The sequence below is a fragment of the Carassius gibelio genome, chromosome A19, assembly GCF_023724105.1.
Source record: "Carassius gibelio isolate Cgi1373 ecotype wild population from Czech Republic chromosome A19, carGib1.2-hapl.c, whole genome shotgun sequence".
NCBI lineage: Eukaryota > Metazoa > Chordata > Actinopteri > Cypriniformes > Cyprinidae > Carassius > Carassius gibelio.
The window spans coordinates 899,122-916,112 of NC_068389.1; the positions used below are offsets into that span (position 1 = coordinate 899,122).

Below are 16,991 nucleotides of genomic sequence, written 5' to 3' on the forward strand. Positions count from 1 at the left end.
GCCAAGAGATTGAACTCGCGTCAGGCTCGCTGGGCCCTTTTCTTTACGCGTTTTGATTTTGTCATTTCATACCGTCCGGGCTCTAAGAACGGTAAACCAGATGCGTTGTCTCGACTTTTCGATCCCTCGATCGGCCGCACCCCCCGAGAGGAGATTATCCCTTCCGGTCGGGTGGTGGGGGCTACGGTCTGGGGGATCGAGAGACAGGTTAAACGCGCTCTCTCTCACGTCGCTACTCCCCGTAACTGCCCTAGGGGCAGCCTCTTTGTCCCAGTTCCCACACGATTAGCGGTTCTTCAATGGGCCCATTCCTCTAGACTAGCGGTTCATCCCGGTGCTCGAGGCACTGTCGCATTTATCCGCCAGCGTTTCTGGTGGCCCTCCTTAGAACGTGATGCGCGCCGCTTTATCGCTGCCTGCTCTGTTTGTGCCCAAACCAAAGCAGGCAACTCTCCGCCTGCTGGTCTTCTCCGACCGCTACCTGTTCCCTCTCGCCCGTGGTCCCATATAGCTCTCGACTTTATCACCGGTCTTCCGCCCTCAGCCGGTAAGACTGTCATCCTGACGGTAGTCGACCGCTTCTCAAGATCGGCACACTTCATTCCTCTTACCAAACTGCCCTCTGCGAAGGAAACGGCCCAGATTATGATTGATAATGTGTTTAAGTATCACGGGTTGCCCACCGACGTCGTGTCCGATAGGGGTCCGCAATTCGCCTCGCAGTTCTGGAAAGAATTTTGCCGTCTCATAGGTGCCACTGCTAGCCTTTCCTCGGGTTTTCACCCACAGACTAACGGCCAGGCCGAGTGAGCCAATCAGATTGTTGCCTGCATGCTCCGCAGTCTAGCCTTTCGCAATCCCTCGTCTTGGGTCGAACAGCTTTCCTGGGCTGAGTATGCTCATAATTCCCTCCCCTCCTCGGCCTCTGGTATCTCTCCCTTTCAGTGTTGCCTCGGCTATCAACCGCCCTTATTTTCGTCCCAAGAGACCGACTCTCACTGCCCGTCCGTTCAGACCTTTATCAGTCGCTGTAAACGAACCTGGAAGAGGGTGAGATCCGCACTTTGTCGTTCTAAGAGACGCATGTGCGTGGCTGCCAATAAATCGCGTGTCAAGAGTCCTCGCTATGCCGCGGGTCAGAGGGTTTGGCTTTCTACATCTAATTTACCCCTCCAGTCTGACTCCCGTAAACTGGCTCCCCGCTTCATCGGGCCGTTCCGCATTATCAAGATCGTTAACCCTGTCGCCGTCAAACTCCGGTTGCCGCATAATCTTCGTCGTGTTCACCCGGTGTTTCACGTCTCCTGCATTAAACCAACCTCTCGCTCCCCCCCTCCCATGTCCTTCTCTGCCGTTCGTATCGAAGACTCCCCGGTCTACACCGTCCGCAGGATCATAGATAGGCGGCGTCGGGGTCGTGGACACCAATACTTAGTCGATTGGCAGGGGTATGGTCCTGAGGAGAGGAGTTGGGTCTCCCCTAAGGATATCCTGGACCCCTCGCTCATTGATGATTTCCTCCGGTCTCGCCAGCATTTCCCCGCTGGAGCGCCTGGAGGCGCTCTTTGAGGAGAGGGTATTGTCATGGTCTTGTCATGATCCTGTCTCTATCTCTCTCTTCTTCTCTCTCTGTCTCCCCCTGCTGGTTTATCCCCTCCTGTCTCCCTCGCTCTTCGCTTCTGTGTCACAGCTGTCTTCACTTCTCATTAAGATAATTCCCCCTCCACCTGGTTCTCATCTTGCCTCGTTATTTGGGCTACTTCTACCCTCTCGTTCCCGTGTCTCATTGTCAGATTGTTACTTCCGAATGAAGCCGTTGCCTTTGACGTCCTTGTTAGCAGTTGGTCTTGTCCTATCCTGTCCTGTCTAGTCGGGGTGAAGTTAGTTGTCTACTATCGTTACCTGTACATCTCTGTGCTCACCCATTATACCCCACAGAACCTTACCTGCTGTTCTACGCCGCGACCGCCCAGCACTGCGAGCTCCGATCCCCGGCTCTCCCCTGAGCCCAGTCAAAGCCTCCACCTCGCCAGCCTTCTGGTCGTTCCAGCCACGGAGGTTTCCTGTGTTAGTTTAATCCAGCCTTCGGGTCTTCCTTAGTTTTCATCTTTGTACTCCTTAGTTGGATTTTCCTGTGGCTTTCCTTTGTTGGATTAAAGACTGTCATTTTGCCCTCGCATTTGAGTCCTCTCTCTTCAATATCCATCACATCATCAAAGACTGTCCTGAGTTCAGATGTTTTAAATGCAATGATCAAGGACATTTCTCAAGAGACTGTACAGCAATTGAATGTCCAGACTGTGGCAAACCTCTTAATATATGTGAATGCTGGATGGAAGGTAACGAGAAGCAATCAGAGGAGCAACAAAGTATGGACAGGCAGGTGCAAGATGAGATTGCAGAAACCACAGAGACTTTTGAACCAATGGAAAACAAACAACAAAAGCAAATAGAATATATGGAAAATCAGAAGTTGAAGGACCAAAGTCACCAGGATGGAGAAGTAAACAGAATGGAGGACGATACAGAGGAGGGAGAAGATGGAGAAACCGAACAGAATGGTGCAAATGACAAGGAAGTAAATGATGAAGAGGAGAGCGACGAGGTGGAGGAACTGGATATGGAACAACAGGAGGCAAGGAAAGAAAGAGAAAAGGTTGGAAAAATGATAAGAAGAAAATCAATGAAGGTAAAGCCAAATCTTAATGTTGCTAGAAAGAAAAAGATGATTTAAATAGATAAAAAGAAGTTGGGATTGATACAAGAACAAGATTGTGAGAGAGACTGAAGATGAATGGTTTTAAATGCTTATTTTTTATTGGTATGGTTTTAAACTTTGTGAGTTTAAATGCAAGAGGTTTAATGAGTGTAAAGAAATTTGAGATGGTAAAAGAACTATGCAAAAAGCAGGATGTGATAATTTTACAAGAAACAAACTGGAAAAACGAAATGATTGAGGATGTGAAAAAGAGATGGAAATGCAAATGTTTTATAATAATGGTGATGGAAGGATAGGAAGGGGGGTAGCCATTTTAATAAAGGAAAATGTTGAAATTAATTCATATGAAGTCTATAATGACAAAAAAGGCAAATGTGTTGGGATTAATATTAAGAAAGATGATCATGAATTTGTGGTAATTAATTTGCATGCACCCACCCAAGAGGGAGAAAAAAAAAAATTTTTTGAGGGATTAAGGATTTTAATAAAGACATATAAAAACGTTATTTTAGTTGGGGATTTTAATACTGTTTTTAGTAAGATGGACATGGCAGATGGGATGGTTTTTAGAACAGATATGGGAAGGAAAGAGTTAAAAGAAATTATGGAGGAAAGAAATTTGATAGATGTTTGGAGGGAAAACCATGAAAGGAAAAGAGAATTTTCCAGAAGACAACTGGTTGGGAATTTTATGTGTCAGACAAGAATCGATTTTATTTTAAGTGAAAGGGATATGGAATTTTTTCTGGGGGACATTTGTTATAAGGATACCAGTTTGAGTGATCACAAAATGCTTTTATGGAATATTGACTTTAGTAAAGAAAAAAAAGGGCCTGGAGTGTGGATACTAAATTCAGAAATTTTGACAAGTGAAAGTTATAGAATAGGAATTGAGGAAATATTAGACAAAGAAAAAGAGGACGGAATGTACTTTGAAGATAAACGATTATGGTGGCAAAATGTAAAATATGAAATAAGAAAATATTCTATAAACCATAGCAAATTGGTACAGAAAGTTAAAAAAGCAAAGGAGCTGGAAATAAGGAAAAAACTCAGAAAAGAGACAAATAAAAGTGAAGTAAATATAAAACAGATAATACTTTTGGAGGAAGAGTTACGGAAAATTGAGGAAGAAAAGTGTAAAGGAGCTATTATAAGGAGTAAGGCAAAAAATACAATTGCAGGAGAAAAATGTACAAAATTTTTCTTTAATTTGGAAAAAAGTAGAGGCAAAGCAAAGTTAATAAAAGAATTAAAAAATAAAAAAGGAGAAATAGTCAAAGACATAAGTGGAATTTTAACAGAGGTGAAAGACTATTATGAGGGGCTTTTTGAAACAAAAGGAATTGACGAAAAAGCCAAAATTCAGTTATTAGAGAGTGTTACAGCTAAAGTAAGTAGAGAAGATAAAAAGGAATGTGATAAAGAAATTAGTGAAGAGGAAATTGTACAAGCTATCAATAGTTTAAAAGGAAACAAAAGCCCGGGGACAGATGGGATAGTAAATTAATTTTATAAAGTTTTTAAAGAGAAGATAAGTGGGATTTTAAAGGAAGTATATAAGGAGATTTTTGATAAAAGAGAATTGGATCAGAGGATGAGTATAGGGTTGATGAAATTAATTTATAAAAGGAAAGGAAGTAAAAATGATTTGAGTAATTTTAGACCAATAACAATGTTAAACACAGATTTAAAAATACTATCTAAAATTCTTGCAAATAGAATGAAAAATATTTTACCCAAAATTATAGTGACTAATCAGGCATATGGTGTAAGAGGGAGAGATATTGCTGATATAACGAGTGGTGTAAGAGACATAATAAGCTATTTAAATGAAACACAGAAGGATGGATATGTTGTTAATTTAGATTTTGAAAAGGCTTTTGATAGGGTAGAACATGATTTTTTATTTGCAATTTTAGAACGTTTTGGTTTTGGAAAGAATTTTAAGGAATGGATAAAAATTTTATATAATAACGTAATGACGAGAGTGACGTGTAATGGTTTCTTAACAGAACCTTTTAGAATAACAAGATCAATAAGGCAAGGATGTCCACTCTCTGCACAGCTATATACTTTGGTAGCAGAACCTTTAGGTTTAATGATTAAGAAAAATAAAAGCATTCAAGGTATTAAAATAGAAGAAGGTAAAGAAGAGAAAAAAGATATTCCAATATGCAGATGACACGACACTGATTTTAAAAGACTTAGAAAGTATGAAGGAAGTCATAAGAAATGTAGAGAGGTATGGTAAAGGTACAGGTGCAAGAGTTAATGGAGAAAAAACTGTGTACATGAAGTTTGGAAAGGTACCAAATTTAGGAGGAGTTTTCAATTTTGAGGAGGTGAAGGAAACAAAAATTTTGGGTGTGACTTTAGGAAAAGATGAGAAAGGGGCAAGAGAAAGAATGTTTGAAAAGTTGTTGGGGGAAATGGAAAGGAGATTAATTTTTTGGAGGGGAAGATTTTTAAGTTTGAAAGGGAAAATTTTAGTGGTTAATGCTTTAATGTTATCCAAAATGTGGTATATTTTAATGGTGAGCGCAATGCCAAGATGGGTGGAAGTAAGAATAAAAAGATGTGTTTTAGATTTTATTTGGGAGAAGAAACCCCCAAGAGTTGCTTATAACACTCTGATAGGAACGGCTGATAAAGGAGGAATGGGATTATCTGATGTAGAATTAAAAAAAGAAAAGTATGAGAATTAAAGTTGTGAAAAAGTATAGAGATGATCAAGAAAAAGGAGAATGGAAAGATACAATGAAATACTATTTGGACAAATGTGGTAATGTGAAACTAGGGGACAGTGTTTTATGGATGAAAATGAAAGCATGGATGTTTGAAAGAATACCAGATTTTTATAAAGAAGTTTTAAAAGCTTGGGTTTTTTTTCTCTCAAAGGTTGATTTTATACCTGGAGGAAGGAAAGAGATTTTAAACCAACCATTGTTTTTTAATAAGCATATTGTGAAAAGTGGGAAAGAAATATTTTTTAAAAAATGGTGGGAGGTTGGGATTGCAAGACTAAGGGATATTATGTATGAGATAAGAGAGGGTTTTTTACCAGTGCAAGTAATTATTGATGAGTTGGAAGAAGCCAAAGAAGAGTATGACATAAACAATGTAAAGAAGCAATATAAAGAAAAGAAAAGTGCAATACCAAAAGCGTGGATAAATGAAATACAGAAGGAAGAAAAAGAGGAAGGAAAGACTGACGTGTATTTTGTTAATCAAAATAAAAGAATAGGGTTTAGTTTAGGGAATGTGAAAATGTTTTATCATGTTTTAAGGGAAGAGATTTTTAAAAAACCAAATTCAAATGATATGTGGTTAAGAAACTTCAATGGCTTGAAAGAGGAAGAAATATGGAAAAATATGAGGGGAGTACTGGTGAGCACAAATTTGGAGTGTCTTGATTATTTTATAAGGCATAATGTAATATGGTCGGAAATGAGGTTGTGCATTATAAAAAAAGAACAAAGTGCATTATGTAAGGTTTGTAAAAAACAAGATGAGGGTTTGTTGCATTTGTTTTTACTGTGTGAGGAATTAGGATCTTTTTTTAAGGTTTTAAAAGAAATAGTGAATGACCTAGGGGAAAGAAAAGAAGATCAAGATTGGCAAAAAACATTTATGTTTGGAAAGGAGGAAAAGTGTAAGAATAAAATCATGATCAATTTGTTAATTATTTTGGCAAAAAATGCTATATGGAAAAGAAGAAATATAGTTAAGAACAGGTCTGTTCGTGTAGATGTGTGGACATTGTATAAGCATATGGTGGAAGATTATATGTTTACATTGTGCAAATATTGGAGACTGGAGGGAAAAGCAGAGATGTTTATGAAAATGTTTTCTTCTCAGGTACAGAATATTATTTTGAAACATGACATAAATGTATCTGTTGGAAAAAAAGTGTAAAATAACAAATGCAACAAATGGGATAATGTAGAAGAAAAATATTTATAAGTATGAATGTATTTTTATTTTTTTATTTTAGTTTTTTTGTTTTGTTGTTGTTTTTAATTGGAATGTGAATCTCTGTATTTAGGAGAAACATAATGTATTATTTTGTGAACTTAATAAAAAAAAAAAAAAAAAAAAAAAAAGAAAAAAAAAAAAAAAGGCTATGCCCGATCTCGTCTGGGCTTGGAAGTTAAGCAGGTTTGGGCCTGGTTAGTACTTGGATGGGAGACCGCCTGGGAATACCAGGTACTGTAAGCTTTTTGGACATTTTTCACTTAGTATATAATAAATTTGGCAAAAAATAGAGTCAATGCCCGATCTCTGAATATAGTATATTGAATATAGTGAATTAGCAGGTTTAGGTCTAGTTAGTACTTGGATGAGAGACCGCCAAGGAATACCAGGTGCTTTTAAGCTTTTGGAATTTTTTCACTTAGTATATAATAAATTTGGCAAAAAATAGAGTCAATGCCCGATCTCTAAATTTTAGCAGGTTTCGGTCTGGTTAGTACTTGGATGAGAGACCGCCTAGGAATACTAGGTGCTTTAAGCTTTTGGGTTTTCTTTCCTACTTATATAATGTACTGGCGAGTAGATTGGCTGATCTTTAAATAGCATTCTCTTTGCAGCAGTCTTCGCTTAAGGTCTTACCAGCCTGGCTATGCCCGATCTCGTCTGATCTCGGAAGCTAAGCAGGTTTGGACCTGGTTAGTACTTGGATGGGAGACCGCCTGGGAATACCAGGTACTGTAAGCTTTTGGAATTTTTTCACTTAGTATATAATAATTTTGCCAAAAAATAGAGTCAATGCCCGATCTCTGAATATAAGCAGGTTTGGGCCAGGTTAGTACATGGATGGGAGACTGCCTGGGAATACCAGGTGCTTTAAATTTTTGGATATTTTTCAAAAATTATATAATAATCTTACAAAAAAAAAAAAAAAAAAGAGTCAATGCCCGATCTCTGAATCTTAGCAGGTTAAGGTCTGGTTAGTACTTGAATGAGAGATCGCCAAGGAATACCAGGTGCTTAAAGCTTTTAGAATTTTTTCACTTAGTATATAATAAATTTGGCAAAAAATAGAGTCAATGCCCGATCTCTGAATATAAGCAGGTTTGGACCAGGTTAGTACATGGATGGGAGACTGCCTGGGAATACCAAGTGCTTTAAATTTTTGGATATTTTTCACGAATTATATAATAATCTTGCAAAAAAAAAAAAGAGTCAATGCCCGATCTCTGAATCTTAGCAGGTTTAGGTCTGGTTAATACTTGATTGAAAGACCGCCTAGGAGTACCAGGTGCTTAAAGCTTTTGAAATTTTTTCACTTAGTATATAATTAATTTGGCAAAAAATAGAGTCAATGCCCGATCTCTGAATATAAGCAGGTTTGGGCCAGGTTAGTACATGGATGGGAGACCGCCTTTTGGTTTTCTTTCCTACTTATATAATGTACTGGTGAGTAGATTGGCTGATCTTTAAATAGCCTTCTCTTTGCAGCAGTCTTCGCTTACGGCCATACCAGCCTGGCTATGCCTGATCTCGTCTGATCTCGGAAGCTAAGCAGGTTTGGCCCTGGTTAGTATTTGGATGGGAGACCGCCTTGGAATACCAGGTGCTGTAAGCTTTTTGGAAATTTTTCACTTATTATATAATAATTTTGCCAAAAAATAGAGTCAATGAATATAGATCTCTGAATATAAGCAGGTTTGGGCCAGGTAAGTACATGGATGGGAGACTGCCTGGGAATACCAGGTGCTTTAAATTTTGGGATATTTTTCACGAATTATATAATAATCTTGCAAAAAAAAAAAAAAAAGAGTCAATGCCCGATCTCTGAATCTTAGCAGGTTTAGGTCTAGTTAGTACTTGGACGAGAGACTGCCAAGGAATACCAGGTGCTTTAAGCTTTTGGGTTTTCTTTCCTACTTATATAATGTACTGGCGAGTAGATTGGCTGATCTTTAAATAGCCTTCTCTTTGCAGCAGTCTTCGCTTACGGCCATACCAGCCTGGCTATGCCCGATCTCGTCTGATCTTAGAAGTTAAGCAGGTTTGGGCCTGGTTAGTACTTGGATGGGAGACCGCCTGCGAATACCAGGTACTGTAAGCTTTTTGGACATTTTTCACTTAGTATATAATAAATTTTGCAAAAAATAGAGTCAATGCCCGATCTCTGAATATAAGCAGGTTTGGGCCAAGTTAGTACATGGATGGGAGACTGCCTAGGAATACAAGGTGCTTTAAGCTTTTGGGTTTTCTTTCCTACATATATAATGTACTGGCGAGTAGATTGGCTGATCTTTAAATAGCATTCTCTTTGCAGCAGTCTTCGCTTATGGCCATACCAGCCTGGCTATGCCTGATCTCGTCTGATCTCGGAAGCTAAGCAGGTTTGGACCTGGTTAGTACTTGGATGGGAGACCGCCTGGGAATACCAGGTACTGTAAGCTTTTTGGACATTTTTCACTTAGTATATAATAAATTTGGCAAGAAATAGAGTCAATGCCCGATCTCTAAATTTTAGCAGGTTTAGGTCTGGTTAGTACTTGGATGAGAGACCGCCTAGGAATACAAGGTGCTTTAAGCTTTTGGGTTTTCTTTCCTACATATATAATGTACTGGCGAGTAGATTGGCTGATCTTTAAATAGCCTTCTCTTTGTAGCAGTATTTGCTTACGGCCATACCAGCCTGCCTATGCCCGTTCTTGTCTGATCTTGGAAGCTAAGCAGGTTTGGGCCTGGTTAGTACTTGGATGGGAGACAGCATTTTGGTTTTCTTTCCTACTTATATAATGTACTGGTGAGTAGATTGGCTGATCTTTAAATAGCCTTCTCTTTGCAGCAGTCTTTGCTTACAGCCATACCAGCCTGGCTATGCTCGATCTCGTCTGATCTCGGAAGCTAAGCAGGTTTGGACCTGCTTAGTACTTGGATGAGAGACCGCCTGGGAATACCAGGTACTGTAAGCTTTTTGGACATTTTTCACTTAGTATATAATAATTTTGCCAAAAAATAGAGTCAATGAATATAGATCTCTGAATATAAGCAGGTTTGGGCCAGGTTAGTACATGGATGGGAGACTGCCTGGGAATACCAGGTGCTTTAAATTTTTGGACATTTTTCACGAATTATTTAATAATCTTGCAAAAAAAAAAAAAAAAAGAGTCAATGCCCGATCTCTGAATCTTAGCAGGTTTAGGTCTGGTTAGTACTTGGTTGAAAGACCGCCTAGGAAAACTAGGTGCTTAAAGCTTTTGGAATTTTTTCACTTAGTATATAATAATTTTGCCAAAAAATAGAGTCAATATTAGCAGGTTTGGGCCAGGTTAGTACATGGATGGGAGACTGCCTTGGAATACCAGGTGCTTTACATTTTTGGATATTTTTCACGAATTATATAATAATCTTACAAAAATAGTCAATGCCCGATCTCTGAATCTTAGCAAGTTTAGGTCTGGTTAGTACTTGGTTGAAAGACCACCTAGGAATACCAGATGCTTAAAGCTTTTGGAATTTTTTCACTTACTATATAATAAATTTGGCAAAAAATAGAGTCAATGCCCGATCTCTGAATATAAGCAGGTTTGGACCAGGTTAGCACATGGATGGGAGACTGCCTGGGAATACCAGGTGCTTTAAATTTTTGGATATTTTTCACGAATTATATAATAATCTTGCAAACAAAAAAAAAAACAAACAAAAAAAAGAGTCAATGCCCGATCTCTGAATCTTAGCAGGTTTAGGTCTGGTTAGTACTTGGTTGAAAGACCGCCAAGGAATACCAGGTGCTTAAAGCTTTTGGAATTTTTTTACTTAGTATATAATAAATTTGGCAAAAAATAGAGTCAATGCCCGATCTCTAAATTTTAACAGGTTTAGGTCTGGTTAGTACTCGGATGAGAGACCACCTATGAACACTAGGTGCTTTAAGCTTTGGGGTTTTCTTTCCTACTTATATAATGTACTGGCGAGTAGATTGGCTGATCTTTAAATAGCCTTCTCTTTGCAGCAGTCTTCGCTTACGGCCATACCAGTCTGGCTATGCCCGATCTTGTCTGATCTCGGAAGCTAAGCAGGTTTGGGCCTGGTTAGTTTTTGGATGGGAGATAGCTTTGGAATACCAGGTGCTGTAAGCTTTTTGGAAATTTTTCACTTAGTATATAATAATTTTGCCAAAAAATACAGTCAATGCCCGATCTCTGAATATAAGCAGGTTTGGGTCAGGTTAGTACATGGATGGAAGACTGCCTGGGAATACCAGGTGCTTTAAATTTTTGGATATTTTTCACGAATTATATAATAATCTTGCAAAAAAAAGAGTCAATGCCCGATCTCTGAATCTTAGCAGGTTTAGGTCTGGTTAGTACTTGGTTGAAAGACCGCCAAGGAATACCAGGTGCTTAAAGCTTTTGGAATTTTTTTACTTAGTATATAATAAATTTGGCAAAAAATAGAGTCAATGCCCGATCTCTGAATATAAGCAGGTTTGGGCCAGGTTAGTACTTGGATGGGAGACTGCCTGGGAATACCAGGTGCTTTAAATTTTTGGATATTTTTCACGAATTATATAATAATCTTGCAAAAAAAAAAAAAAAAATCAATGCCCGATCTCTGAATCTTAGCAGGTTTAGGTCTGGTTAGTACTTGGATGAGAGACCACCTAGGAATACTAGGTGCTTTAAGCTTTTGGGTTTTCTTTCCTACTCATATAATGTACTGGCGAGTAGATTGGCTGATCTTTAAATAGCCTTCTCTTTGCAGCAGTCTTCGCTTACGGCCATACCAGCCTGGCTATGCCCGATCTCGTCTGATCTCGGAAGTTAAGCAGGTTTGGGCCTGGTTAGTACTTGGATGGGAGACCGCCTGGGAATACCAGGTACTGTAAGCTTTTTGGAAATTTTTCACTTAGTATATAATAATTTTGCCAAAAAATAGAGTCAATGCCCGATCTCTGAATATAAGCAGGTTTGCGCCAGGTTAGTACATGGATGGGAGACTGCTTGGGAATACCAGGTGCTTTAAATTTTTGGATATTTTTCACGAATTATATAATAATCTTGCAAAAAAAAAAAAAAAAAGAGTCAATGCCCGATCTATGAATCTTAGCAGGTTTAGGTCTGGTTAGTACTTGGTTGAAAGACCGCCTAGGAATACCAGGTGCTTAAAGCTTTTGGAATTTTTTCACTTAGTATATAATAAATTTGGCAAAAAATAGAGTCAATGCCCGATCTCTAAATTTTAGCAGGTTTCGGTCTGGTTAGTACTTGGATGAGAGAATTTTGATCTGATTTATTTTCCCCAAGGTTTAAATTGAAATTCATGCAAAAATTAGTGTTTAATTAAGCTCTAAAGTTGTTTTCCCTACCCCTCCTGCAGCAGCTGCTGTTTGTAGGAGGAGTTTTATTCTTTTTTGTTCCTGGAGGTTTTGTTTGTTAATTGAATGGAGCACATGGTGGGAGACATTGGAGTACTACAAACAGATCTGGTATCTAAGAAGAACAGCGGGAATCTAGTCATGATGGAGGACAAGGCGTTTGAAAAGAACTTAACTGTGAGTGTGGAAATTGTTGGAGATGAGAAAATAACAAAGATGGAATTACTTAGAGGAGTTAATGAAGTCTGTGGTGCTGTGATTGGATGTCGTTTCAAAGGGGACAAAAAGTATGAAATTACAATGAACCACAGTAAAGGAAAGGAAAGACTTATTGATGGTTTTAAAATAAAAAACTGTCAAATTATGGCTAGAGATCTGAGCAATGATGAGCTTGTTGTTTCATTCATGAATCTTCCTGTGTACATCACGGATGAGGAAATTTTGGAGAAACTTAATGGATGGGGTGTCAATGCAACATCCCCAATCAAGAGGAGGAGATGGCCAGGAACAGATATTGCAGATGGGACCCGCTTCTGTAAAGTTAAGTTCACTGACACTGTTCAATCATTGCCATATTCAACCAAGTTTGAAACACTGGAGGGTGCTGAGCACTTTAGAGTAATTCATAACAGGCAAGTAAAAGTGTGTCGTATTTGTATCCAGCCTGGACATGTATTGAGGGACTGCCCTGAGTTTACTTGTCACAAGTGTGATAAACAAGGACATTATGCTAGAGAGTGCAAAGAACTGAGTGATGTACATTATGGTGATGTGATGGGGGGAGCAGATTTGTCCAGTGGGGTAAACGAGGAGGAGAATGGATCTGTTCAAGGCGGCACATTAGGGAATACTTTGGACGACTTTGAAAGTCAGCTATTGCATCCGGGGCTAAAGGATCACATAACTCAAAGTGCTGGAACAGGACTGGTCGAGTGTTGCATGGAAAATCAAGTAAAGAAAAGGTTTGTGGGTAAAGCAACCATGGGCAATGCAACTTCACAATCATTGGCCTCTGTTAAGACTGTTCTCAAGTGTGATGGAAATGTTGATGTTGATGTTGATGTTGATGTTGATGATGATGATGATGATGATGATAATGAGTATGAGTATGATGATTATGATTTGTATGAGGAAGGGAGAAGTGAAAATCTGCAACTGCTTGTTAGGAAAAAAAGATCACTAAATGACAAGGGAGAGAAAGGAAACATGAAGAAAAAGAAATGAGGGTTATCTTTTTTCTTTTGTTTTCACACTTACTGCTGCTATGATTTAAATTGTGTCCCTAAATGCTAATGGTCTTGTAACATGTGAAAATTTGAAAGTATCTTAACAGCTGTGAAAGCAGACATTTATTGTTTCCAGGAAACAAATTGGGATAGCAGCAAAATGAGGGAAGTGAAGAGGTATTGTGAGAGAATGTGATGTGTGTGACAGCGAGGTTGAGTCCTTAATGCATTTTTATGTAGAATGTCAGAGTTTAAAAGATTATCATGAATTATTAAAGCAATGTGTGAGGAAGAATTGGGAGGAAATAAAATGTGTGGATAAGGAGTGGGGCAGGATGTTTTTGTTTGGTATGGTACAGGAAAAGAAGGTAAAAGGGAATGTGCATCTCTTAAATATGATGTTAAGTTTTGCAAGGTATGCTGTACGATTGAGGAGAAATGTAGCATATTTTGAAAAAAGGAAAGAAAATGTATGGTGTTTTTTCAAGACTTTGATAAAGCAACATATAAGATGATTAAAACTTAAATGTGTGAGGAATTCTGTAACTTTTTTGTTGAGGGAAGCAAATTTATTTCTGTTACAGAATTGAACGAACTTGTATTTAATTTTTGAAAAGTGTAAATGGAAAGTTGCTGAAAATTTAATGTTGAAATATATTATGTATTTACTGTAAATGTTGAAATTATTTTATAATAAAAAAAAAAAAAAAAAAAAAAAAAAAGCTATGCCCGATCTCGTCTGATCTCGGAAGCTAAGCAGGTTTGGACCTGGTTAGTACTTGGATGGGAGACCGTCTGGGAATACCAGGTACTGTAAGCTTTTTGGAAATTTTTCACTTAGTATATAATAATTTTGCCAAAAAATAGAGTCAATGCCCAATCTCTGAATATAAGCAGGTTTGGGCCAGGTTAGTACATGGATGGGAGACTGCTTGGGAATACCAGGTGCTTTAAATTTTTGGATATTTTTCACGAATTATATAATAATCTTGCAAAAAAAAAAAAAAGAGTCAATGCCCGATCTATGAATCTTAGCAGGTTTAGGTCTGGTTAGTACTTGGTTGAAAGACCGCTTAGGAATACCAGGTGCTTAAAGCTTTTGGAATTTTTTCACTTAGTATATAATACATTTGGCAAAAAATAGAGTCAATGCCCGATCTCTAAATTCTAGCAGGTTTCGGTCTGGTTAGTACTTGGATGAGAGACCTCCTAGGAATACTAGGTGCTTTAAGCTTTTGGGTTTTCTTTCCTACTTATATAATGTACTGGCGAGTAGATTGGCTGATCTTTAAATAGCATTCTCTTTGCAGCAGTCTTCGCTTACGGCCATACCAGCCTGGCTATGCCCGATCTCGTCTGATCTCGGAAGCTAAGCAGGTTTGGACCTGGTTAGTACTTGGATGGGAGACCGTCTGGGAATACCAGGTACTGTAAGCTTTTTGGAAATTTTTCACTTAGTATATAATAATTTTGCCAAAAAATAGAGTCAATGCCCGATCTCTGAATATAAGCAGGTTTGGGCCAGGTTAGTACATGGATGGGAGACTGCCTGGGAATACCAGGTGCTTTAAATTTTTGGATATTTTTCACGAATTATATAATAATCTTGCAAAAAAAAAAAAAAGAGTCAATGCCTGATCTCTGAATCTTAGCAGGTTAAGGTCTGGTTAGTACTTGAATGAGAGACCGCCAAGGAATACCAGGTGCTTTAAGCTTTTGGCATTTTTTCACTTAGTATATAATAAATTTGGCCAAAAATAGAGTCAATGCCCGATCTCTGAATATAAGCAGGTTTGGGCCAGGTTAGTACATGGATGGGAGACTGCCTGGGAATACCAGGTGCTTTAAATTTTTGGATATTTTTCACAAATTATATAATAATCTTGCAAAAAAAAAAAAAAGAGTCAATGCCCGATCTCTGAATTTTAGCAGGTTTAGGTCTAGTTAGTACTTGGATGAGAGACCGCCAAGGAATACCAGGTGCTTTAAGCTTTTGGGTTTTCTTTCCTACTTATATAATGTACTGGCAAGTAGATTGGCTGATCTTTAAATAGCCTTCTCTTTGCAGCAGTCTTCGCTTACGGCCATACAAGCCTGGCTATGCCCGATCTCGTCTGATCTAGGAAGTTAAGCAGGTTTGGGACTGGTTAGTACTTGGATGGGAAACCGCCTGGGAATACCAGGTACTGTAAGCTTTTTGGAAATTTTTCACTTAGTATATAATAATTTTGCCAAAAAATAGAGTCAATGCCCGATCTCTGAATATAAGCAGGTTTGCGCCAGGTTAGTACATGGATGGGAGACTGCCTGGGAATACCAGGTGCTTTAAATTTTTGGATATTTTTCACGAATTATATAATAATCTTGCAAAAAAAAAAAGAGTCAATGCCCGATCTCTGAATCTTAGCAGGTTAAGGTCTGGTTAGTACTTGAATGATAGACCGCCAAGGAATACCAGGTGCTTTAAGCTTTTGGAATTTTTTCACTTAGTATATAATAAATTTGGCAAAAAATAGAGTCAATGCCCGATCTCTGAATATAAGCAGGTTTGGGCCAGGTTAGTACTTGGATGAGAGACCGCCTAGGAATACCAGGTGCTTTAAGCTTTTGGGGTTTCTTTCCTACTTTTATAATGTACTGGCGAGTAGATTGGCTGATCTTTAAATAGCCTTCTCTTTGCAGCAGTCTTCGCTTATGGCCATACCAACCTGTGCAACCCTGTTCATTGTAGTGGTACAATCCAGGAAGTGCAAGTGTGTGTAGAAAGGACGGAAGCTAACTCTTGTATTGTTTGTTTGTTTATTATTTTTTATAGTTAGAATTAATTGTAAGAGGAGTTTTTCTTTATCTATTTAATAAGTTTTAAACCACGAACCAGCAGCTTCATGCTGTCTGGGGAGTGGTTTAATTTTTTATTTTTTATTCATAATGAGTGAAATGGATCAACTGCTTGTTTCACAACTTGCAACAAATTTGAAACAAGCTAATGCAATTGACCAAGGCAAAGGATTAAGACAAGGAGAAGGGATGATGGCGAAAGAAATGAAGAAACAAAGGATCTATTCAAAAGAAGCTACAGCAATAATTGACATCAGTAAAGTGCTTAATGGAGGAGCGCAGGACATTATTAGAGCAATAAAGGAAAAAGTGAGCGTGGAAAAAATTCTTGCGGTAAGACCAAAGACTAATAAACAATATGAAGTGACTTTTGAAACGGAGGAAGCTTGTGATGGACTGTTAAATGGTTTGCAAATTAAAGGACAAATATGTGATGTTAAAAAACTCCAGGACAGAGAATATGTAGTCTCGTTCATGCATCTGCCTGTGTATTTAGATGATGATGACATAACCTCGAAATTGGAAGGATGGGGAGTTACTCCCATAACAGAGATAAGGAGGAAGTTTTACCCAGGAACGGAGATAGAGGATGGGACAATATTTGTTAAGGTTAAGTTCCCAAAGGAGGTGGCATCATTGCCATATAGTACAAGGTTTGAGACAACTGAAGGCTCACAGTACTTCAGGATAATACACAGTAGGCAGGTCAAAACTTGTAGATTGTGTTTAAGTCCAGAACATATCATCTGTCATGGTCTTGTCATGATCCTGTCTCTATCTCTCTCTTCTTCTCTCTCTGTCTCCCCCTGCTGGTTTATCCCCTCCTGTCTCCCTCGCTCTTCGCTTCTGTGTCACAGCTGTCTTCACT

The 16,991-nt window shown here is 38.5% G+C and overlaps 6 non-coding genes and 3 pseudogenes across 6 annotated transcripts; all 9 read left to right on the plus strand.

Moving 5' to 3' along the window:
* The first annotated feature begins 7,319 nt into the window (after positions 1-7,319).
* On the plus strand, positions 7,320-7,438 carry LOC127937966 (5S ribosomal RNA). Its single transcript, XR_008148600.1, has one exon. It is a non-coding gene; the product is annotated as a 5S ribosomal RNA (ribosomal RNA).
* A 752-nt stretch (positions 7,439-8,190) lies between these two features.
* On the plus strand, positions 8,191-8,309 carry LOC127936267 (5S ribosomal RNA). Its single transcript, XR_008148236.1, has one exon. It is a non-coding gene; the product is annotated as a 5S ribosomal RNA (ribosomal RNA).
* A 367-nt stretch (positions 8,310-8,676) lies between these two features.
* LOC127937944 (5S ribosomal RNA) lies at positions 8,677-8,795 on the plus strand. Its single transcript, XR_008148598.1, has one exon. It is a non-coding gene; the product is annotated as a 5S ribosomal RNA (ribosomal RNA).
* Positions 8,796-9,016: 221 nt separating this feature from the next.
* LOC127937779 (5S ribosomal RNA) lies at positions 9,017-9,135 on the plus strand. Its single transcript, XR_008148558.1, has one exon. It is a non-coding gene; the product is annotated as a 5S ribosomal RNA (ribosomal RNA).
* A 400-nt stretch (positions 9,136-9,535) lies between these two features.
* On the plus strand, positions 9,536-9,654 carry LOC127937824 (uncharacterized; annotated as a pseudogene).
* Positions 9,655-10,702: 1,048 nt separating this feature from the next.
* Positions 10,703-10,821, plus strand: LOC127937384 (uncharacterized; annotated as a pseudogene).
* A 633-nt stretch (positions 10,822-11,454) lies between these two features.
* LOC127937680 (5S ribosomal RNA) lies at positions 11,455-11,573 on the plus strand. The gene has a single exon (XR_008148464.1). It is a non-coding gene; the product is annotated as a 5S ribosomal RNA (ribosomal RNA).
* Positions 11,574-14,603: 3,030 nt separating this feature from the next.
* On the plus strand, positions 14,604-14,722 carry LOC127937520 (5S ribosomal RNA). Its single transcript, XR_008148390.1, has one exon. It is a non-coding gene; the product is annotated as a 5S ribosomal RNA (ribosomal RNA).
* A 639-nt stretch (positions 14,723-15,361) lies between these two features.
* Positions 15,362-15,480, plus strand: LOC127936335 (uncharacterized; annotated as a pseudogene).
* Positions 15,481-16,991: the final 1,511 nt, after the last annotated feature.